At 40.6% G+C, this 25,163-nt stretch overlaps 1 pseudogene; it reads right to left on the reverse strand.

The window, feature by feature from the left end:
• Positions 1–13,145: 13,145 nt before the first annotated feature.
• Positions 13,146–15,008, reverse strand: LOC132010124 (elongation factor 2-like; annotated as a pseudogene).
• Positions 15,009–25,163: the final 10,155 nt, after the last annotated feature.

Below are 25,163 nucleotides of genomic sequence, written 5' to 3' on the forward strand. Positions count from 1 at the left end.
AAAAGAGAACTTACCTTATAATTCTGCCCTCAAGGATTGCAGCTTATTCCCTATAATACTGATTACTCCAGATTAGTGAGATAATGCTGGCAAGATCCAGAGTGTAGCTGTGGAAGGGGCAAGCTATGATGGAGTGGAATAGAAGGTCATTGAGGGGGAAGAGATCAAGAAATGAGAGTCCTGGTGTTGGATGAGTCACATCCACATTTGTGGATGGCAAATGTTGAGGTAGAAAGACTACAGGCCATGTGCCCAAGGCCAGTGGTTCTCAAACTTCAGAGTATATTAGAATCACCTAGAGAGCCATTAAAAGATACAGAGACAGGCTTGTTGAAGTAGGATAGAGCCTGGGCTTCTATATATTTTTACCAAGTTTCCAGGTGATCTGGAATATACAATGAAGTTTGAGAACCACTGCCCAATATTTAGTGCAGAGAAGTAACTGTCAGTATATAACAGCACCTACCAGAAAAAAGGAAGAGAGGATAGTTTAGCCAAATAGCAGGGGTCCCTCTTTTTAGTTATAAAAAGGTAAGAAAGTAGTGGTCTGGAAACAGGAATGGGGACAAGTAGCTGCCTAACCATTATCTGTGACTACCACTTTTCCTCTCTCCCTCCTTTCCTTCCCTACCACTCTCTTGAGAAAAGTTGTGAGTGTTAAGTGTTGACTTAATGTCTCTTCAGAAAAAGATATGTTGCAGTCCTAATCTTTAGCACCTTAGGATATAAACTTATTTGGACATAGTGTCACAAAAATTTGGAAATAGATGTAATTAGTTAAGATAAAGTCATGCTAGAGTGGAGTAGGCCCCTAATCCAATATAATTGGTGTCCTTAAAAAAAAAAAAAAAAAAGGCCATTGCAGACACAGAGAATGCCATCTAAGAAGGAAAGCAGTGATTGGTGTTACACAGCTGTAAACCAAGGAATGCCAAAGGTTTCTGGCCAACCACCAGGAGCTAGAAAGAGGCAAAGAAGGAATCCCTTACAAGTTACAGAGGAAGCAAGGCCATAGTGACACCTTGATTTTGGGTTCCTGGACTCCAGAACTAGAAGACAATACATTTCTGTTGTTTTAAGCTACCCGTTTATGACACTCTGTTATGGCAGCTCTAGGAAGCTAATGTAACAAGATATTCCTTTTTTGGTGAACTACAAATCATCTCTTATATTGTGTCCATGTTGTGTTCCTGTCTCCTTTTCACTGAACTTACAGTGTCAGGACACAGAGAAACCATGTGTGAGTCAATGGATGTCACTAGAACAAGAAAAAGTTCACTGTTTCTCCACATACTTAAGCTGATACACAATATGCTTTATGTTCTTGTTGGAGTAGTGAGCCCACATAGTGGCTTCTGTAATTATTATTGAGAAATGAATCCGTTCATATAAGATGATAACTTAGAGTAGGTGTATGTTAAAGTCATTTTGAAAAAAGGGAAAGAAACCTATGAAATATATCTATGTGCTACTCTCATAAGAAAGCATTCCAATGAGGAATCTTAAATGTCTTCATCAAAGTGCTGAAGAAACTTCTTGGCAGTCATATGTAATGGGTTCCACATCCAAAATCCCTCCTCCTCCTCTAATTTTCGTAGCTCTTCTCTTTTTTCCATTATTGAAAGAACGGCCCAGATATCACACTAGGTGAACCCAGAAGAGTCTAAATTCCTGATTTATTTAGCAAAGGCTGCAGAAACCAGCAGAAGGAACATGCCACTCAGAAAAGGAACAGAGAGAGGTAGCATATCTCATTAATTTTTCTACAATCCCCCATAGTCCCTAACAGGGGGCAGCTGTCCTCCGACATCTTGGTTCAAGACATACAACACAACCCAGAAATGCTACCTCTAGAAATTTCATTTACAGAAAACCCCTAAAGGGCCAAGTAAAGGACTAAGGTAGCTTATAGATTCTGGAGAGAGGTTAGAGTAATTACTAGCTGAGCTGAGTAGTCCAAGATGAATGTCTGGAAGAGGGATCACACGCTGAATTTTTTCTGTCGGACCTTAAACATGGATAGGGTTCGTTAAAAAGGCATCTGGGCCAGAGATTCTTGTCCCAGCTTTACACATAGATGGTTTCAAAACTCTCTCTCCAGTCATAATCCTGCTTTCTGCAAGACCCTTTCACTTGGATGCTCTGCGGTCACCTGCAGCCCACCATACCAAAAAATTTAGCTCATCTCAGCCCCATCTGCACCCCCCCAAATCTGTCATTCTTGAATTTCCTTTTTATACAGTTTCCTAAACTCCCCGAGTTATTTGCTTGTACTGTCTCAAACTCATTTGTTCCATTTCACCTGCTCTTCAGTCTGTCTTCAGTATCCTTCACATTCCTGAAACTGTCTACTCAAGGCCTCTAGTAACCCTGGTGGCATCCAGTCTAATAGACACTTTACTCTCCTCCTACTCACTTCTCAGTAGCATCAAGCTGCAAACTTCTCAGCTGACCATTTTCCTCTCTTGACCTCTGGTATATTACACATTATGATTTCCTTTCTACTCCCTTTCCCTGTTTCTGTCTCCTTACATTTTCCTCTTCAATCTCTAAAATATGGAGTTCCTCTACTATATCTTTAAAAACCACCAGTATATGCTGATCAACCATATATCTAATAGGCTCCAGACTTGTAAATATAGCTACTAACTTGACATCTCTTTCAACATCTCTCAGGCATTTCAAACACAACATACCCCCAACCAAACTCTTGATTCCCTTTCAAGACCTCCCAGCTCAACCTGTTCTTTCCCAGTCTTCCAACTTAAGAGTCTTCCAAGGCAATGGTGTTTCATTTCATATAATTGCCCAAGCCAGAAACTTCTCCCTTTCCCTCCTCTCCCACATCTGATCCATCTATAAATCCTATTTCCTACCTTCACAATAAATCTCAATGTACTTCTCTTCATATCCCTTCTACAACTTTGGTCTAAGCCAAACCAGGTCTCCAAACTGATTTCTCTGACACACTTCTTACTACCCTTGCCCCAGTCCTAGGCTCTTCACCCAGGACAGTCAGAGAGTAAATTAAGAGTTTCTTACTATGACCTACAAAGCCAGGCATGTTTTGACTTTTACTAGCCCCTCCAAGCTCATCTCATTCTATGCTCTCCTGCATGCACAGAACTTAAACCTACTGTCCTTTCATTTCCCTAGACCAGCCCAGCTCTTTCCTGCCTCATGCCTTTTGCATAAATTATTTCTTCACCTTGAACAGTCTGCCTACTCTTTTAATATGCATTCCCTTCACCTAATTACACTTGACATTAGTTACATGGATTGACACACAGTAGGCTGTCAGTATGCATTTGCTGAAATAGGGCCACAAATGGATCTGACCCGAAAATTCCTCCAACCACGCTTTGGTCAATGAGTAGGACAAGGTGAAAACACCTACTTTGCCAGAAAATGTCTGTTAGAAAAACAGAATGAAGTTCAGACATCTAAGACTGGTCTTCCTTTTCCTTCAGGATTCTACCATCTCATTAAGTAAGAAAGTAACCAAAATATGGAAAGAATATTTAGCCAGCATGAGACAAGTTAAATGTTTTCAGAAAATGGTAGGGTATAAATCACAAATAATAAATACCCACTTAGGCAGCAGCAGTATGGAAAGATGACTACTTACCAAATAATTAGTATAAGCTCCTGGTTCCCATCATTTTCATCACCAAGGATTTGTTTTATTATCCTTTTCTTATAAGAACCTCATTTTTTTTTAAAGATTTTATTTATTCATTTGAGAGAGAGAGCATGGGGGAGGCAGAGGCAGGCAGAGAAGAAAACTCACCACTGAGCTGGGAGCCCAATGTGGGGCTCCATCCTGGGACCTCAGGATCAGGACCTGAGCCAAAGCTGCTTAACTGAGCTACCCAGCTGCTTAACTGAGCCACCCAGGTGCCCCAGGAACTCATATTTTTAAAAACATTTGTCTAATAAACAAAATACATTTATCCTATAATAATTTACTTTTCCATTTCTGATTAAACATATATAACCTTTCATTAGAGCATTTAATAAGCATGCTATGAAAATTGGAAACCAAATGTAGAACCAGGTAGCTTTGTCTTAGTATTGATAGAATTGTTACTTGGCTTTTTGAAATATTTAAAATATCTTGTAAACGCCCATCCCTATTTTATTCAAAGCCTTAGCCTATGTAAAGAAAATAATACACGTGGTTCATTTAGCTCTTTTCTTAAAAAAGGAAAAAAGAAATCTCCCTATGGCTCTTTGCTGTTTAGTAACTGTGAAGTAAATTAGATTCCTTGAGGGAGAGAAACTCTTATCATTGTTGTATTTTGATAATAAGGGAATGGAAGCTTAGATAGTCTATCAGAGCCAAAATACACAACAGGCAGCAGAACACTCTACGTCAGTGTAGGTGCCACTGTGGAATCTAACACGCCTCCTCTTTTCTCCAGTGGTTGCCCTGCAGCAGTAGAGAGAGAAGTGGGGAGGAAGGAAATGAATAAAACTTTCCTTTTGAGTGGAACTGTTGAGTATCTTTTTTTTTTCTGGCTTTTGATAGGAAGTATAGCTACATACAAGTCAAAATTAATTTAACCACTAGAAACTCTTTTTCCTCTGTACTTGTTATGTGATTTTAATCATTTTAGACACAATTAGTTCCTAAGTAATTCCCGGTAAGGGAAGGAGGAACAGGTAAATATTTTATAGCCGTAAGATGAACACTCATTCAAGTGCTTGAAGTGTCTAAAATAAACTTATGATACTTTTCAGGCTGTCAGTTTGAGAACATTTCCTAAAAACGGACCATATCAACAAAATTAGTATTTTTATAGAAGTGTTCAAGATATGCAAGCAAATTGTGTTACATAAGTTCTAAAGAGGAAGAATGTTAATCATATAGTTATTGAGTAATGTAACACTGGAACTCAAGATATTTCAATTCATAATTTTACAAACAGGTGCTGAATCTTGTATATTTTTATAGCTTTAGTGTAGGAAGAAAGCTGTAGTGTAGCTGGTGGAAATTTTATCTTACTAGGCAGATGTTTGATAGATCAAGCTTTTTTATTTATTAATGCACCCCACGGTAGATCCAAATTTTCACTTTTTCCATTAGGATGTTGATAATATCCCCATCTTAAGACCTTAAAAGTCACTACAAATGAACATCTTCCTCCACATTTAAGCCACAGACAAAAGAACTGTAGTGACTCTTCTGAGGTTATATATAGCCTCTGCAGAACTGAAATCCAAAGCTGCAGTTCTTTTTCAGTAGGTATATATACATGTTTCCTTTTATTGTAGTAAAATAGACATAATATAAAATATCCTATTTTAACCATATATTTCAGTGACATTAACTACATTCACAATGCTGTGCAGCCATCACCAAAACTTTTCTATCACCCCAAACAGAAACTCTCTATCACTATATATTTTATGCAACATGTCCAGTAAGTGTTCATTCATTAAACAGTTCATCCACTGACAAATATTTATCAAATACCCCATGCCTATCATGCTGTGCTTGATACTGGAGATGAACAAGGAACAAGATGTGATGAAGAAAAGTGAACAACATAGAGTGGCCCATTTTTAAATATTTGTGCCTTTCTGTGACTGGCCAGGTGACCAATAAAAATTACAGTAATAATATTAATACTTGCCATTTGATTTAAGAGCTTTATGTGTGTTAATTCATTTAATCCCCACAACAATCCTGTGAACTAGGTACTGTTATTATCCTATTGCCACAGGTGATAAAACTGAGGCAAAGGGAATTTAAGTAATTTGTCCAAGGTCACACAACTAAAAGTGAGAGCTGATCCAACCCAAGAGGATATGTTCAGTGTGTGTGACCTTAAAGCACTACCTGTAACTTTTTAAAAAAATATTTTATTTATTTATTTGACAGAGAGAAAGAGATCACAAGTAGGCAGAGAAGGCAGAGAGAGGGGGGGAGGCAGGCTCCCGGCTGAGCAGAGAGCCCGATGTGGGGCCTGATCCCAGGACCCTGAGATCATGACCTGAGCTGAAGGCAGAGGCTTTAACCCTCTGAGCCATCCAGGCGCCCCAATCTGTAACTTTTTTAAGGAGATAAATTTTATTGAGGTATAATTTCCATAAAATACACCCACTTTAAGTTATGATTTAATGAGTTTTAACAAGTAAGTAATAACCATTCTACAACCACAGTCAAGAAACCACAAATTTTCATCACCCTAAGATGTTCCCCTGTACCCCTTTATAGTCCAGGCTCCCTGACCCACAACTCCTAGTCTTGGGCAAATAATGTGCTTTCTGTAACTACAGATTTTGCCTTTCTAGAATTTCATATAAATAGAATCATATATATGTACTTTTTTATGTCTAGTTTCTTTTGACCATCAATACTGTTGCATGTGTTAGTAGTTCCTTTAAATAGCTGAGTAATATTCTATTGTATGACTATCTCATAATTTATTAGTTCATCTGCTGACAGACACTTAGATTGTTTGCACCTTTGAATTCTAGGAGTAAAGCTGCTGCAGACTTTTGTACAGGCATATAGTGATACAGGTTTTCATTTGTCTTGGGTAAATAACTGTGAATGGGATTCATGGGTTATAGGATAAGTGTATGTTTAACTTTTTAAGAAACTTCCCAATTATTTTTCAAAGGATTTGTGACACTTTGTGTTCCTACCAGCAATGCATAACAGCTCTAGTTGCTCCATGTCCTTCCCAACAGTTGGTATTTCGGTCTTCTTAATTTTAGCCTTTCTAATGGATATGTGATGGTGATCCATTGTGGTATTACTTTACATTTCCCTGAAGACTGATGATATGGAGCATCTTTTCATGTGTTTACTGGCAATTTATATATCTTTATTTGTCAAGTATCTATTCAGATTAGTTGCTCCTTATTTCATTAGATTGCTTCATCTTATACTATTGAGTTGTAGGACTTCTTTATATATTTTGGATACCAGTCTTTTGTGAAATGTACATTTTATAACAATTTCTTCCAATTTTTAGCTTGTCTGTTTATGGCCTTAATATTATCTCAGAATAGAGGTTTTTTAAAATTTCAGTTAAGTTCAGTTTATCACTCTTTATGATTTGCCCTTATTTTTTTTTAAGATTTTATCTATTTATTTGACAGATCACAAGTAGGCAGAGAGAGAGGAGGACAGGCTCCCCGCTGAGCAGAGAGCCGTTTGTGGGACTCTATCCCAGGACCCTGGGATCATGACCTGAGCCAAAGGCAGAGGCTTTAACCCACTGAGCCACCCAGGTGCCCCTACCCTTATTTTTAAGAAACTTTGCGTATCCCAGGTTTAAAGACTTTCTCCTGTGTTTTTTAATGCAGTCTTTTTATAAATAAGTATGATGTTAATTGCAGGCTTTTGTAGATGTCCTCATCTACAACTTTGGGAAGTTCCCTTCTCTTGAATTGCTGACAGATTTTATTACAAATGAAACATTTATCAAGTGCTTCTTCTTATCTATTGAGATGAATATATTGTATTTTCCTTTATTCTGTTAATAAGGTAAATTACATTGACCAGTTTTTGTGGTTGATTTGAAATTCATATCCCTCAAGATAAACTTACTGGATCATAGTCTAGTATAATTTTTAATACTGTTGAGTTCTATTTGCTAATATTTTGCTAAGGATCTCTGCATGTACATTCCTAAATGATATTGGTAAGTTGTTTTCTTAGATTTTTAACAAGTTTTGATATTAGTAATGCTGGCTTTGTAAAATGAGTTGGGATATATTCCTTCCTCCCCTCTATTTTTTGAATGACTTTATGTAGAACTGATGATATTTTTCCTTAAATTTTCGATGAAATTCACTAGTAGTAGAGGTTTCTGGGTCTAGACTTGGGCTCAGATTCAGACTTCAATTTTTAAAATAGATATTAGGAATTTAATTCCTTTAATAGACATGAAGCTAAGCATTTTTTCTATTTCTTCTTGAATCAATGTTGATTGTGTCTTTTAAGGAATTTGTTCATTTAAGTTGTCAGTTTATTGATAAATTTATTATACTTTTAACATTTAGAGAATCTGTAGTGAAGTCCTTTCTTTGATTTATAATATTGTTGTCTTTCTTCTTCTTATCTCTTGATTTTTTTTTTTTTTAAGATTTCATGTATTTATTTGACAGAGAGAAATCACAAGTAGATGGAGAGGCAGGCAGAGAGAGAGAGAGGGAAGCAGGCTCCCTGCCGAGCAGAGAGACCGATGCGGGACTCAATCCCAGGACCCTGAGATCATGACCTGAGCTGAAGGCAGCGGTTTAACCCACTGAGCCACCCAGGCGCCCCTTCTTATCTCTTGATTTTATTGATCTCTTCAAAAACCAGCTTTTGGTTTCATTCCTTTTCTCTTTTGTCCATGTTTATTTTATTGATTTTTGCTCTAATTATTTTTTCCTTTTGCTTACTTTGGTTTAAAGTCTCTTTAACCTTGGTTTAAAGTTTCTTTTTATAGCTTCTTAAGTTGAAAGCTTGATTCTTGGTTTTGGACATTTTTCTTTTTTAATATAAGATATTAAGGTATAGATCTTCTAAGCATAGCTTTTGCTGTATGCCACAAATTTTGCTGCATTATGCTTTCATTTTCATTACTGTTTGAGATGTTTTCTGGTTTTCCTATTTCTTCATTGGTACACAGGTACAGGATTGTGTAGTGTAATTTCTGAATATTTAGGGATTTCCAGATGTTTTTCTTTTATTGTTTTCTAATTCCTTTGTAGTCAGAGAATGTGCTCTGAGTGATTTCAATGAAGACTTGTTAAAGAGCCCAGAATATAGTTAATCTTGATAATTGCTTTGTATGCACTTGAAAAGAATGTGTATTTTGCTATTGTTGGACAGAATAGTCTATAAGTGTCAAATAGATCAAGTTGGTTGTTGTACAAGTATTCTATGTCCTTATTGATTTTCTATTTGTTTAATCGATTGTTGGGATATAAGTATTGAAATTTCTTTTTTTTTTTAAGATTTTATTTATTTATTTGAGAGAGAGACAGTGAGAGAGAGCATGAGCAAGGAGAAGGTCAGAGGGAGAAGCAGACTCCGCATGGAGCTGGGAGCCCGATGCGGGACTCGATCCCAGGACTCCAGGATCATGACCTGAGCTGAAGGCAGTCGTCCAATCAACTGAGCTACCCAGGCGTCCCTAAGTATTGAAATTTCTGACTATAATTATGGATTTGCCTATTTTTCCTTGCAGTTCTATTAGTTCTCACTTCATGTATTTTGAAGTTGTTACTGTGTTTGATCAAGGACATTCCATTCTGGCTGGTCAGAACTCAAATGTCTTTTACACCTATCTGAGCACCAGATGTTGACTAACAGCTCACCAATCATTATACAAGCTCTTACAATGTGATACCGTGTTTATCAATCAATATAGCCTAGGTTATGCTGTGATAACAAGCAACCCCCAAAGCTCAGTGGCTTAAAACATGTAACAAATGTTTGCTTGTTGTTTTTGTTTTGTTTTCTGTGTTTTTGTTTTGTTTTGGTTTGGTTTGGTTTGGTTTTTTGCTTGTTCCTGCTACAGGCCCACCACATGTTGACTGTGACTATTCTATACCCTCTTCAGTTCGAAACTCAGAATGATAGAACAATTTCTGTCTGGAACATTGTTAGTCATTATGGCAGAGGGAAAAGAAAACATGGCAAACTGTGTACTGGCTCTTAAATTTTCTGCCTCAAAGTGTTGTATGTCACCTCCATTCATATTTCATTGACTAAATCAAGACTCATGGCCACGACTGACATCTATAGGATTGGAGAGTCTAATCCTCTCCAAGGTGGAAGCATCAAATATTTGTGAATAAAGTAATCTAGCACACTGTGTTAAGCATTTAAACACTTTCTTCTTTAATCTTCCTGGCAGCCTTCTAGAAATAGGTACTATTATATTCTCCATTTTACAGATGAGGAAACTGAGACTCAAAAAAAAAACCTGGCAAAAGTCAAGTAATAATCAAATGGTAACAAGGGGTCTGGGTGGCTCAGTCAGTTAAGCGTCTGACTCTTGATTTTGGCTCAGGTCATTATCTCAGGATCTTGAGATCAAGCCCCACGTTGGGCCCCACACTCAGCATGGAGCCTGCTTGAGATTCTCTTTCCCTCTGCCCCTCTCCTGCTCTCACTCTCTCTCTCTATCTCAAATAAATAAATCTTTAAAAAAAAAATCAAATGATAGGGCATGGATTGCTTGTCTGACTCCACTGTCCTGCATAATAAAAAGAAAAAGAAAGAGCGAAGGAGTTTGGGAAGAGAAGAAGAAAGGAAATGAAGGGAGACAATAAAAATATTTGTAAAACTACTTCCTATGTAAATCTGAGCTGGTGATTAGAAAGGGGTTGAAAAAGAATGTAGAAAGGCAGAAAAGAGGGGCACCTGGGTGGCTCAGTGGGTTAAGCCTCTGCCTTCGGCTCAGGTCATGATCCCAGGGGCCTGGGATCGAGTCCCGCATTGGGCTCTCTGCTCAGCAGGGAGCCTGCTTCTCCTCATCTCTCTCTCTGTCTCTCTGCCTATTTGTGATCTCTCTCTCTGTCAAATAAATAAATAAAATCTTAAAAAAAAAAGTGTACCATAACGATAATTGTAAGCAAGATATTGTAATACCACAGAAAGACTAGATTAAAGGAACGGAATATATATTATCAATTATATTTAAAAAAAAAAAAAGAAAGGCAGAAAAGAGAAACTCCTCTTAACTCAGTTCTCCCAGTCCACACGTCATCTGTCCATCCCAAACCCTATGACCTTATCTCATATCATCACAAGAAAGCCCAGCTCCTGTCTCTCTGTATTCCAAATCCCCAACCCCAATATCTACATTGTGGTTCCCTCAAGTTCCAGTCCATATTAACTGAATATTCTGTTTATATGGTACAAAAGAAAAGAGTTATTACCTAAATTTAGCATTGACCAAGGATACTTCCTTCATTTAACCCTGGTTTGTTGTAAAAATCCCAACACTTGACACTTTTGTGTTATTGGTTCTGGAAACATGTATGTTAGTAATTTATACAAATTCAATTACCCTTTGAGCCAAAGTCTATATCCAAAGCTTTCAGAAGCAATACTGTGAGAATTGGAGGTGGATATAGCTTATTAACATAGTTAGAATTATGATAAAAAATAAACTGTAAAATATTAGCACATATTTAAAAGGCTTAAAATCTATATTATATAAAATGCTTATACAAAAATAGTTGATTCTCACAAGTAAATGAGCTGGAGGAAGAGTCACTTAATTCAAGAGGAAATAACTAGTAAACAAATATATGAAAACTAGTTCAATCTCGCTAATATAAAAGAAATGCAAATTAAAACAAAGAAAATTTTATATTTACTATTGGAGAATACAACTTTCTAAATCACTCCTTGGTCACTTTTTTTTTTCAGCAAAATTGTTATAATTTTAAAGTGCTGGTGTTACTTTTTGTTGAGAAACATTGGTAGTAAAAATAGAGCAAGCTCATTTGGGTTAAAAGTCATAATATTTAAGCCCAAATTTTTCTGAAATGGACTCTGAACTTGTCCCAGAAGTCTACTGGGGGACTGCAGCCACTTGATAAATCTCTGATAGAGAATAGTCTGTCTCTGATGGAAAAGGTGAAGAGGCTATGGGCGGAGCCCTAAGAGTCGGTTGGTCACTGAGTGAACTAAAAACCTCCTCACATCTAGGCTCTTGACCTTTATTTAATCCTACTTCCTAGAATGTTTGGAAGAACATATGGGAAAATGTTAAGTAAATGAAGATTAGCCATGGCGTTAATTATTATGGAAAAGATTACAAAATGAATGGCCAACAACTGGGGAATAATTAAAAATATGATGTAGATATTAAAATTCAAATTACAAAGACTACATAGCAACATGGAATATGCTTTTGAGGTAGTGTTAATTGAAGATGGGAGAATGCACCATTGTAATTATTCACCAGAGTTAGAAGGGAGCAGGGTCAAATGATAAGTTAGCTCTGCTGAGGTGACAAGATTCTGAGCACAAGTTCTCTCTCAATTATTTAGATTTATTGTGTAATATAGATAGAATATTTATGTAAAAAGAATTTTATTTTTAGAGAAAAGGAGAAATAGGACACTATGACTTTTCTACTTCTCATTGGAGTCTCTAGGATTTCATTAAAATGCAAAATTTAAAATCATCTTTATTTTTGGTGTATCCTGATAAATATATTATAAACTTACTCTGAATTTGAATTGATCACCCTCATGAGAGGATTTACATGTAGACAAATAGCTCTTATGTTAATCCATTTAGCTCCAAAGACTATATGGAGAATGTGTACTAATCATATTGTCTACTTGTTAAGTTTTTTTTCAAATCACAGGGAAATAGGCAGGGTGCTTGTGTGTGATACACAACTAATGAATCATTGAACACTACATCAAAATCTAATATGCTGGCTAATTGAACATAATAAAAAAAACACAGGAGGAATTTACATTTCTGTTTTCAATTACAACTACATTTCATGTGAGGAATCATTCTGTTTAAAATAGTGGGCTTAATTGTTAATCTAAACAAGTACAATGAAAACCCAATTTTATCTATGTTTCCAGGTTTTGGATACTCTCAGTATTTTGTTTTGATTTTTGTCACCATCAAATTTATTATTCTAATGGCACTGATACGGCTGAAGGTGCTTACAGTGACAGCGCACAAAGTTTCCTGCCTTTTGGCTTCTGTCCAAAGAAAAAGGTCTATCTGCTTATTCCTTCCCTCTTTCTGGGAGAAAATCCACTATGAGCCATTTACCCAAAATAAACCTCTCAGTGCATTAATATTTCTTTCCTTTTTTTTCCTTTTCTTTTTGGACATTTGAGTTTCTGAAATGGAAAAAAAAAAAAAAAGTGTTGCATGTCTCATCTCACTTCCCTATCGGCCAAATAAGTCTCTGCTGCCAGGGCATGTCTATTGCTTCTGAATCTTGGAATAAATATCGAAAGAAATGTCATCAAGTGTTCATGTTGAGTGATGGCACTGAGTGTGGCCCAGCACCTGTCAGTTGGAGCATCACTGTCTGGACAGTCTTAAGGTGTCATGGAGAATGTGAGGGCTTGTTGTTATGGTCATTTGTCAGCCAGGTGCAAGGGCTGTGCAGAGTCCCACTCAGGGTGGTGGAGAGGGCTGCCTACAAATTGTCCAGAAAATTATCCAGGGCCGGGATACTTTTCCTTCAGGCCTTTGTACTTGCACGTTCTAGCCACCACCTGGCTAGGGTGGCTGTTGCTGTGGAAGGGATCCCCAGGCAGGATCTACCAGTGGTCAAAAATGTACTGGGGGGGACGCCTGGGTGGCTCAGTTGGTTAAGCAGCTGCCTTCAGCTCAGGTCATGATCCCAGCGTCCTGGGATCGAGTCCCACATCAGGCTCCTTGCTCCGCAGGGAGCCTGCTTCTCCCTCTGACTCTGCCTTCCACTCTGTCTGCCTATGCTCGCTCTCGCTCGCTCTCTCTCTGACAAATAAATAAATAAAATCTTAAAAAAAAAAAAATGTACTTGGGGAAGGTCTTAGCACCAGTGTTGGACCTCAGGCCAATGATGAAGCCAAAGGATTCATTCACAAGCAGGTAGACCTTCACAACAAACATGGGGGTGCCAGCCACTGGGGACTTGTTAAAGACATGGCCCTACTTCCTGTTCAGGACTCCATAGATGCCACCAACCACTTGTTCCAGACACTGGATCTCCACAAGGTAGATAGAGTCTATGATCCAGGGCTGGTCAGCCTCCTAGCATAAAGTTAGCACCAGGCAGTAGGGATCGATCTGGCCACCCTCGTAGTGGATAGTGTCCACATGCAGAGTCACACTGTAGACATCGAAGTGCACACCACACATATTTTCTTGCCCTTGTCAATATCCTCAGCCAGGCCATCAGGGTAAGGCTTCACGAACAGCTGCCTTCTTGTACAGCTGGTTGTGCTTGTTGGAGAACTTGGACAGAGTTCACCAGACAGGCAGAGCACATTCAACTCCTGACAGTCTAACAGTATGAGACTATGGGGTCAAGATTTCTTGATGGGAATATATGCATGGTCCTCCTCCAGGTCCTTCAGACAGATCTCCAGGTGCAACTCCCTATCTCCTGCAATGGTATGCTCCCCTGACCCCTCAGTGATGCACTGCACCATAGGGTCTGACTTGGCCAGCTGTTTGAGACCCTCCACTAGCTTGGGAAGGTTGGCCAGATTCTTGGTCTTCACACCAACCTGGACAACAGAGCTCAGGCTGAACTTCCTCACCCGTGTATTGTGGGCATGCTCAAAGGTGGTGATGGTGCCAGTCTTCACCAGGAACTAGTCCATGCCCACCAGACCCACCATGTTACCACAAGACACATCTTCAGTTGGCTCCATGTAACAGCAACATCTTCAGGATTGTTCTCTGGATGGGCTTCAGGGACACGGCCTCCTTCTTCCCAGAGGTATAGTTGGGCCCCATGATCCTGACCTTCAGGCCAGTGGACACCAGCCCTGAGAACACATAGCTCCTCGGGCTCCAGCTGTAGTTTCACAGAGACTGGTCCATCTTGTTCATCATAGCTGCTTGCTACGCTCAACAGTAGCCTGCCACGATAACATCTCTGTCTGCACACACACAGCAGTCCACTACCACCAAGGCACTGTTGGTGACATGGAGAGCAACAGTCACCTCTGAGAAGACCACATGTCGGGGAGTCGATGAGGTTGATGAGGAAGCTGTAACCATCCTTGTTCTGCTCGATAAAGTTCAAGTCATTCTCTGAGAGCACATAGAAGAGGGAGATAGCCATTGACCTCTTGGTCAATGTGATACAGCATTCCTGCTCATCCTTCCAGGTGTCGGTGAAGCAGGTCTCCCCATTACCAATGGAGGCAATGATACTGGCCTTACACACCAGAGAGTCCATCAGCATGGACTTGCTGTGGTCCACGTGGGCAGTGATGGACATGTTTAGGATGTTGGCCTTCTTCTCCATGATGGCCCGGATCTGATCTACTGTGAAGTTTGTCATGGTGGCAGATGGCAGTAGACTCTCCCAGGCAGATCTGAGTGAGATGAGTTGTGCCAAGGACGGTGACAGCAATGGAATAAGAGCTCTCATAGTGTTTTTATTGTACTTTTCAGATTAACAATCGGGTCCATTGCATTATATTTAAAGATACTTCACCTGAGGAGGGGTTTGGAGGTTGAGGAAAATCATTTAGCATACTATTTGGAAATTAATTAAAATACTGTTTACAAACAAATGTACAAAACTTTTTGAACACCCTGAGGTGTCTTATTCTAAGCTTTGTATATCACCAATTGGGAAAAAATAGAAAAACCAGCACAGTCTCCCAAACTAGGGGGATGGGAGAATGGAGCAAAAGATAGGAAAGAAGCGAGGAGGAAAAGTTTTTTGTGGCTGTCTTGACTGAAGAAAGTTAGGTTTAAAAGAAGCCTTGAAATGAGTGATGGGGTCAGTGATTGATGGGGGGATTGGAGGAGAGTTAATAGGGTTGGGGAAAGAGCAATGTTCCCTCTAACACTTCTGGGAACAGCTTTCTTGGTATTCATACGTCAAGGCTGAGACCAAAGAGAGGTAGATGAAGCTCTAGAAATGCTTCTCTCTTTTCAGTAGTTCTCCTAGCCCTCAGAGATAACAGCAGAAGTGCGTGTGTGTGTGTGTGTGTGTGTGTGTGTGTGTGTGTGGTGGGGGCGGCAGCAGAGGCAGTGGTATGAGGAAGGAGAGAAAAATCTCAGAGAAGATAATGAGGCTGTAGAGTGTGGGAGCACAGAGCAGAAAATATTCTGGTGCTTGAGAGAACAGGAAGGCATATATATAAATGTGTGTGTATCTCTTTTTAGATTCTTTCATTCAGGAGGCATCTCCCTGGAGACTGAGGAAATGGTAGGAGTCCCCTGGGGTGCTGTCAGCCTCACTTGCTGAGCTTCTGGAGAAAGAGTGAAATACTAGGTAAAGGAAATGCCTCCAGCCTACTCCTGGGGAGAGGCAAGACTGGGAGGAGTGGGGAATTAAGAGAAACCCTTGACCTGAATAAGTTAGAGACATTTCCAGATGTGGTTCCCTTCCCACTTGCAACCTCACTGCACTAGCATCCTTGTCAGAAAAGAAAACTGCCTTGTCCTGTGGCCCCTTTCAGCTCCAGGACAGCTGGAAAGATGTTCCCCCACATTTGTGCTCTTACCTTCTTTCCTTTCAGCCAAACCTGAAAGCCCCCAGTGTCAAAGAGGGCCATTCGAGGGACAATGCTAATGACAAGTCCAGGGTGTGTGGTTAGCGGGACTTCAGAAACCATGCTGTGAAACACTCTTCTCAACCCTTGTGTTCATGCTCCTCCTTGAAGGCCTGCCTACCAGAGGTCTGTATCTGACCAGGGCCACCAGGAAAGAGGAAGTTTCTAGGATTGAACCACCACACCATACACTTGCAACAGCCTTCTTTGCCACCCTTTTCATTGAAATATAAAGTAATCCATTGGTGGTATTGCTTCTGTGGTCCTATGTATATCATTGCTTCTGGGACCATGTTGAAAAAAACCAAAACCCTGATAAACAAATGTTTGGAACACAGACTCTTTGAAGAATGGTATCCTATTGGCCTCTAGAAATGCTACCTATTTACTACAATGAGCATTTCTCATATACCTTACACCAGGTTGGGAAATGCTGTGTCTGTGCTTTCATAAACTGAGTCATTTCGGCTGGTGCTACAGGATGGTTTTAGGTTATACACTGACCAAGCAGCAAATGCCATTGACTCACATCCTGAGAAAATTACCACCATTCTAATTCTCTTTCCTTCTGATTATACCAGACAAGGTCTCAGTTTGGAGCTAGATCTTTAACACTGTTCTAACACTTGCTTATTGCTATTATTACTGTTTTAACAAGTGTGGGTTCAGAGCTTTTGGCTGGTTTGGGAGATATAGAGAGTGAATTCCAAACTGGTGGTTCTGTGGCTAGATCCAGCCTGCAGTATGACTTGTACTGTACCATATTCATTCATATATATATATATTAGGCCAACATTTTAAAACTCCAGAAATTTTGTCTAAAACCTCAAATTTCTAGTTTCTGTAGAATAATCAGAACATCTGGCAATCCTAGGCTCAAATTTCTTTGTGCCAAGAGCTGGCCTTCCTCTTTAAACAGGACACAGGCTCTCCTGTTTGCCACAGTCTCCACCACTCCTTATCATGTTATACAGGACCCATATATTATTCACTCCTATTGCCTTCCCAGCCCCTTTATGCATTTGTATCTTAGGACCATTTTAGGAATTCTATGGCTAAAAAATGTAGACCACAGTCCAGCTTAAGTTTCAAGCTGAGGAATTTTGTCTCCATTATTTAGGAAATAGAGTGCCACTAATTTCATAGTAGGGTAGACAAGGCTTAAAGCAACTCTTTCAAAAGTGATTCTTTTATCTGAAGCTAGGAATTAGGAGGGGAAAATGGAAGCAGGGGCTGGTGAAGAAGTAACCTTAACCTTCACTGCTCTGAGAAATGGGAGCTGGGGTCTAGGCTGTGAAGTGAGTGGTCTGGCCTACCTGGCCTCTAGACGTCCAGTTAAGAGCAGGGTTGAGAGTCTTGGGCAATACAGGGACAAGCAGAAAGCCTAACCTAGACTGGGAATGCATCGTCATCAGTGAAGTGACGCTTGCCGGTGCAGAATCTAGGGGACTTTTTGAAGCAGAGATGGGGCAGGGGGGTGGCTTAGATAAGGGCCTCCAAGCAGGAAAGGAACCAACAAAGAGGTCAAGCTGGTTCTGGCCAGGCAGGCAATGGGTAGTGGTTATGGGAATGGAAATAGCTGGAGAGAGTTAAGAGCCATTTAGAAGGAAGATCCAGTAATATTGGTGACCACTAGGAAAAGGGGTCTGAAAGAGGAATAAAAAAATGATTCTAAGACTTCTAGCTTGGGAGCCAAGAAGATAATGGTACTGTTAAAACACATAGAAAGGTAGGGAGAGAAAGAAATTTTTAAGTATATGAAATATGAGGTGCCTTTAGGATACCCAGTAGGTACTGGAAGGACTAAGTTTAGAGAGGTCTAGGTTGAAAGTAATATTGGGTCTCATCTGCACAAAGATAAGAAATAAAGATAGAGAAAAGGAAGAGGGAGGGAAAGGAGAGTAAGGAGTAAATCTTGGGACAAATTTAAATTTAAGGAGTCCATAAAAGTATCACAAATGGTGGGAGATGAAGGAGAGAAACATTTAGCTCCATGCCAGACAAGAGGCAAGGTCATAGTATTAAGTCAAAACCTTCAAAGACCAGACCAAATGAGGACCAAGAAACAGAAGCAGAATCAGAGGAAAGTGTTTTCTACAAAGAAGATCTCCACATTCATTCATTATCTATTGAGAACTTGGCTTTTACCCAGGCCCTGAACAAACTGAGGTGAGCACAACTGAGATCCTGTCTTGATCGAGCTTGTATCTACTGGAGGAGACAGATATTACACAAAGATTGTGGTCAAAGCTACCAAAAGAAATGAAGCAGGCTTAGCAGAGAGATAGTGATGAGGTGGTCCAAAAAGGTTTCTCTGAGGAGGTGGCATTAACAGAACCCAAAAATGATGGAGTGGGCCATAAAAATGTCTGAGGGAGAACATTTCAGGCAGAGGGGGAAAACAGGGGCCAAGCCTGAGTAGGTACACCGCAAGGAAAAGACAGAGCCAGAGGCTGGGTTACAAAGGACCATATAGGCTGCTGAAGACTTCGGATGTTAGCCTATGGGGGCATGCTTGTTGGAGAGTTGAAATAAGACAGCTGTGTGGTGTTACTTCACTCAGAAAAGGGCCACTCTGGATGTCTATCTGGCTGTGGCTTGAAGGGTAGGTCCAGGAAATGTTTAAGAGCATAAGCAGACAGTGAAGAGGTTCTTAAAATGGTTGAAGTGAGGCGTGGTGGTTTGGAGCAGGAGGAATATTGAAAAGCAGCAAGAGGGATGGAGCCATTTAAAAGGGAGACCTCACAGATGCTGTGAAAATCAGGGAGAAATAGAACTAAGAGTATGGGGGGAGGAAGGAAACTGTTATGTGAAAGGATAAAATCATTTACACTCGGGCTCCTTAGAAGTTCTGAGGCACAAAGAAGGCAGGCTACTCTGGCCTTCAGCTCACTTTTGTTTTTTTTTTTCTTATTGATCCCTATGGAATAGCTATTGTTATTAGAGGAGGGTGAATTTGTCAATGGTGAAAGAAGATCCGCTTGGGGAGAAAACTTGATTTTGTCTTTCTAGTGTATGACAGGAAAACGTTGACCTCTCCAGATCTCAAGAATATGTCTAAAACAGCGAGCTTTTTATCTCAGAAAAAGTAGAGTCTGGAGGCATTTCCTCCTTAGCTTGATTCCATGGTTTCCTGGACTCTGTGTACCAACATGTGGCGGCCCTCTGTGTCCTCTCCTGAGGGCCACCAGGCTCTTATCCTACCCACACCGGGTAACTTGATCCATCTGGCTCTCCAGTCTGCACACACTAAGTCAGGGTTCTCGAAGTACTCATCTCTGGCCTCTCAAAAGCTTTCAGGGGCCCTTATTGCTTAGAAAGTTGAAGTGCCTCTTCTGAATGGCCCCAGCCTACATCTGTGCCCTCTTGGTCTTCTACTCATTCCAGGACCCAGACAAAATGCCACTGCTTGCTATTCTCCAAATATACACCACCTTTCCCTACCTCTTTGCCTTTGCTCCTGCTCTTCCCCAAGTATTTTTCCCATCCTTCTCTACCTCTAGGAAACTTGGTTACCATTAAAGATCATCTGTAATACACTTTCTCCACCGAATCTTTTGAATATGACCATTGTCCTTAAAATCTTCTCACAACTCATTATTCTTGTGGCACTTGCCAGATTCTTTGTGTGTTGGGGTTACCTGTGTGTTTGTCTTAGTCTCTACTCCCTCCCCACATTAGACGGGGCCTTTAAGGAAAAACTTCCCTTTTCCTCTTGTTTGTCAGTAGCACAAGGCTTTGACCATAATAGGCAGTCAACAAATACTGAATTGGGTTGCTTTTCACAGGAGACAAACAAGAATTCTGAGAGAAATCAGAATGTGGGAAAAAGCAACTTGGAAGCAAGTATGCACAAATGTTGGAATATACTGGGAAGAAAACCAGAGAGGCAGCCAGGGAGATGGGCATGGTGGGAAGCCAAACTCATGGGCCTAGCAGCGAAGAAGGCAAAGGTGTAGGGCCAGAACTCCAATGTCACCCTCCTAATGTACCCCAACCTCCTACCAGCCACCCCAAATGGCCCCTAGACTGCAGAAATGATGGGTTCTGTTCTCACTTGGATAGTGGCTCTCCTGCTTATAAGCTCTCCCAGGTGGCTTAGGAAAGCCTCTTTTACCTGTCATTTTACATAACGGCTGCATGAGCAGAACAGCTGATCCCCTCCACTCTTAATTTGTGTGCCTACCCCTAGCTATAAGGACCTTGTTTCACACCAGACCAGTTCAGATGTCCTCCTCATTTATTCTGGTTCTCTTTAATTATTTATCACCGAGAAATTACCAAACTGTGACCTATACTTAGCCATCCAAATAACTTGGCACAACAGACTCCTAATCCCCCAACCTCCACTTCACTATTAGAGCACAAAAGAACCACTACTGTTATTTAATTCAAGTGTCCCCCAACTAGGCTGCAATGAAGAATCAGCTGCATAAATTTCCTGGGTGTTTCTCCCACAGCCTTGGGAATGCTGTTGTACTTTCCGCCCTCATAACTGAGGACTCTGAGGTCAGAGCACTTGGCCATCTGGTCCAAGGTCATGCTGCTGGTGTTGATAACACTTCCTTAACACTTCACAAGGTACCTTATTTCATATGATCCTCCAATAACCCACAAGGTGGGTGTTATTACAGAATCATCTCCAGTTTACAGAGGAAGGAAAGATGCCGCCCAGCAAGCAATTTATCTAAGGTCATTTTTTTTTTAAGATTTTATTTATTTATTTGACAGAGAGAGATCACAAGTAGACAGAGAGGCAGGCAGAGAGAGAGAGAGGGAAGCAGGCTCCCTGCTGAGCAGAGAGCCTGATGTGAGACTCGATCCCAGGACCCTGAGATCACGACCTGAGCCGAAGGCAGCGGCTTAACCCACTGAGCCACCCAGATGCCCTAAGGTCTCATTATTAATGAACAAACCAAACTTGCACCCAGATTTCTTGAGCCCCAGTCTTGCCATCTTTTCACTACAAAATAAGGGTCCTAAGCACAGGCAGGAGGTTGTTGGGGGTGGGTAGGAAGGACAATCCAAATCAGATTCCACATAGTTTGGTTCCCTATTTCTTGCTGTCCTCTCAAAGAAGTGGGTAGTATGCAAAGTTATGCATAGACTTATTGCAAGAGTTACGAGGTTTTTTTTTAAGACACACCCAGTTCTTTTTTACCTTTCCGTTCTTTTTTTAAAGATCTTATTTATTTATTTGACACACAGAGAGAGAGAGAGAGATCACAAGTAGGCAGAGAGGCAGGCAGAGAGAGAGGGGAAGCAGGCTCCCCACTGAGCAGAGAGCCCAATGCAGGGCTCAATCCCAGGACCCTGAGATCATGACCTGAGCCTAAGGCAGAGACTGACCCCACTGAGCCACCCAGGCACCCCAAGATTTATGAGTTTTATAATGATCAATTTAACTTTTTAAATAGACTTCACTAAGAAAGTGTTCAAATATCCAAAATTAGAAAGAATACCATAATTCCCTATTTATGGAATATCGTGATTCAACAATAATCACAATTTTACCACATTTCATCCAGCTCCTTGTATCATGTCTTTTTTCTTTGAAGTTCTTATATTTAAATACTTGTAAAGCAAATCCCAGACATCATGTCATTTCTTCCTTTTGTACTTCGGGATGCATCTCGTAAACGTACCCAACCTTTGTATTTGAAGGAATGGGACTTTGCAGGCAGAGCCACCTGTGACTTCCCTATAGCAGGAGCACAGATTCCAGTGAGCACCACAGATCTGCCCAAGTACACTGGCAGGTCTCTGTTGAACTCTGGCACCAGGTGTGGTTTCTTAATCATCCTGGCTGGCAAACATATTTTGGACTCCATCCAAACTTTCTGACACATTTGGGTGTTGATTTAATCCAGTCCCGGTTTGCCAGTTGCTGCTGAGTGCCACCTTACCTGCATAAAGACTGTCAGAAAAGGAAGTAGGGAAGCAGCCTTAAGGCAGCAATTACTCAATTCTTGGTTCACAGGTAGGACCATAACCAATCCCCTCCTTGCAGTAAGGTCACAGAGTAAGGAGTCAGTTGCAGTGTCTAGCACACATCAGGAAGGAAAGGGTAGTCATTTTTAGCAACTACTTGTTAAATATTTGCCTAATCGATGCTAGAGTGCCCACAAGCCACACTAAAATGAGAAGTGCTCTAATACCGCCTCTGCAGAAAAGAGGAGGGTGTGACAAGAGGGCCCTTTTATAGATCACTTCGTTGAGGTTATCTATCTTCCTGCTACTAGTCACCAGCTCTTTCCATCAATACTATGCCTATAAAAGCAAAAGTCAGAGTCCTGAAATGTGGAGTGAAACAGGTCCATCTAAAGTTTTAGTCCTAGCCGTTGGCATTGCCTCAATGTGCAGACTTCCTTCGTCTGCCTGGCCAGCACCCCTACTTCCTCCTGCCAGCCCTAACAAGGCGTTCTTAGGAAGCTCCAGAATGTCAGCCCACTGAGATTCTTCACCATTCATTCTGCTGACGCACCATCGAACACAGCCTGGGCACAGGAACCACACTTTGGGTTAAGTTACCCACACTTCTATTTCTGGGAGACCACTGCATATGTGTGTCCTAAAATGCTTTGGGGAAACAGGAATAGCCAAGCTCGACACATTTTTACAAACACCTACTAGTTTCCACTTTTAATTTGAGTAACAGATACTTGACTACTTAGTAGTTACGTGAAGATCTTAGTCCTGGATTCTGCCACCACCACGTATCTGACACCCATTGACTCACCTAATTAAATTCTTTCCTCACAGGATCACATTCCAGTTTTCATGTGGGTGAACAGGGACTGAGACAATCAGTGCTGTAGTTATTTTTTAACTCAGAGGAATATTGATGTCATCTGATACCAAGATGCATACCCAAAATTGAAATTAAACTGCATGTGGCATCGTTTCTAGGTAAATGTGTTTGTCGTTACACTACGTTAGAACCACACTGAAAAATTAACTATTTCAGTTACCTAACTGATCATTTTGTATAAAGGAGGATTTGACAGTTACTACCTATTAAATTTTATCTGAATCAGAGTGGAGGCTAGAGTGAGGCTAGATGAGATGCCTAGGGCACAAAATTTAAGGAGGCATTTATGCACTAGGTCATGCAGCTGTTGACCTTACACTTGCACAATGCTAAGAGTAAATACCTTTAAATTTTGCACCTAAGACTCACTTACTTCCCCCTAGTCTTAGCTGTGCTGTAGGCTGGGGCAGCTGGGGGCATAAGTAGTTAACTTATTAAGTTACAGAGTCTGCCAGTCCAAATCTGGGAGATTCCAATTCCGTACATCTAGGGTGAGGTTCACAAATCATTTTAAATATATCTCTCATGTAAACCTTGATTGATAGCCATGTTGGGATCCACAGATATAGTATTTAGAATATCTCAATTAGAAGGGGAATTTCCTTAAATTCTGCATGATTACCTCCAAATATAAATGTTCTATTCCATTCTGAGTTTTCTCCATGTTTAGAAAGTACTTGAAGGTCTGATTCTCTATCAGTTAAGATTGTATTATGCTGCAACCAAGATAAAACCTTACTAGCAATGCCTTAAACAAATAGAGATTTATTTTTCCCATAACTAGGAGTCTGGAGGTAGGTTATTGCTAGTATTGGTCAACATGGTGCTAAATCAGGGTCAGTATCTCCGTGACACTCTTGGGCTTTGCCTTATGCCTCCCAGATGACAGCTGTATGTAGTTCCAGAGATCACCTACCTTCAAAATGGCAAAGGAGGAAGAAGTAGAAGCATACTACCAGTCTTGTTGGTTCTCCTGTATCAAGAAAGTAAAAACCTGCTCTCTCCCTCAGCACTGCCTAAAGTGGCTAACATCTCCCACTCAGCATCATCGATGCCCTAAGACCTCTGGTGAAGCCCAAGATTGTTAAAAAGAGGACCAAGAAGTTCATCCGGCCCCAGTCAGACCAATATGTCAAAATTAAGCACAGCAGGTGGAAACCTAGGGGCACTGACAATAGGTTGCACAGAAGATTCAAGGGCCAGATCTTGATGACCAACATTGGTTACAGGAACAACAAAAAAACAAAGCTCATAGTGCCCAGTGGCTTTGCAAGTTCCTAGTCCACAATGTCAAGGAGTTTGAAGTGCTCCTGATGTGCAACATATCTTACTGTGTAGACACTGCTCACAGTTTTCCCTCCAAGAACCACAAAGCCATGTGGAAAGCAGCCAGCTGGCGATCAGAGTCGCCAATGCCATGCTGTGCGGCAAAGGAAATGAATAGACAGCTTATATGCATGTCATATTTGTGTCACTAAAACCATAAAACTACCAAAAAAAAAAAAAAAAAAAGGAAGAAAGAAGAAAAGAAAAGAAAACCCTTCTCAGAAATCACCTCTTCCCAGACCTCTCTTAAGTCTCATTGGCCAGTACTGGGTCTCATGGCAAACTGTTGTTGAAAGGGAGGCTGGGAAAGCAGGAACCAAACTCATTAAAATGGGCTCAGACTAGTACGTTTCAAACTTTATTTAGTAGGTATTGGAATCACTTGGAAATCTCGTCATAAAGCAGATTGTTGTGTGCCCTACCCCCCAAAGATTCTGATTCAATGGGCCTAGATTAGGACCTGAGGATTTGTATTCTCTAAGTTCCCAGCTGATGCTGATGCTACTGATTTTAGAAAACACTTCAAAACAGATTCCCACCAATGGCTTCCAACCTGGTGGTGGATTAAAAATATCTGAAGAGCATTCTTTAAAGGCACAGTTTCCCTGGGTCCCACTCCTAGATATCTGATATAATTTGTTGGGGGGGTCTAGGCACTCCTATTGTCAAAGCTCTACGGAAGAATCTAATGAAGCCAGGCTGGGAACCACTGTTTCGGTCAATCATAATCCCTTATCGAGGACCATTATTGAAGTTCCATTAGGAAGGAGGAAGGAGGGGAGGGTAGGAGGGT

Source organism: Mustela nigripes, chromosome 2, assembly GCF_022355385.1.
Source record: "Mustela nigripes isolate SB6536 chromosome 2, MUSNIG.SB6536, whole genome shotgun sequence".
Lineage (NCBI taxonomy): Eukaryota > Metazoa > Chordata > Mammalia > Carnivora > Mustelidae > Mustela > Mustela nigripes.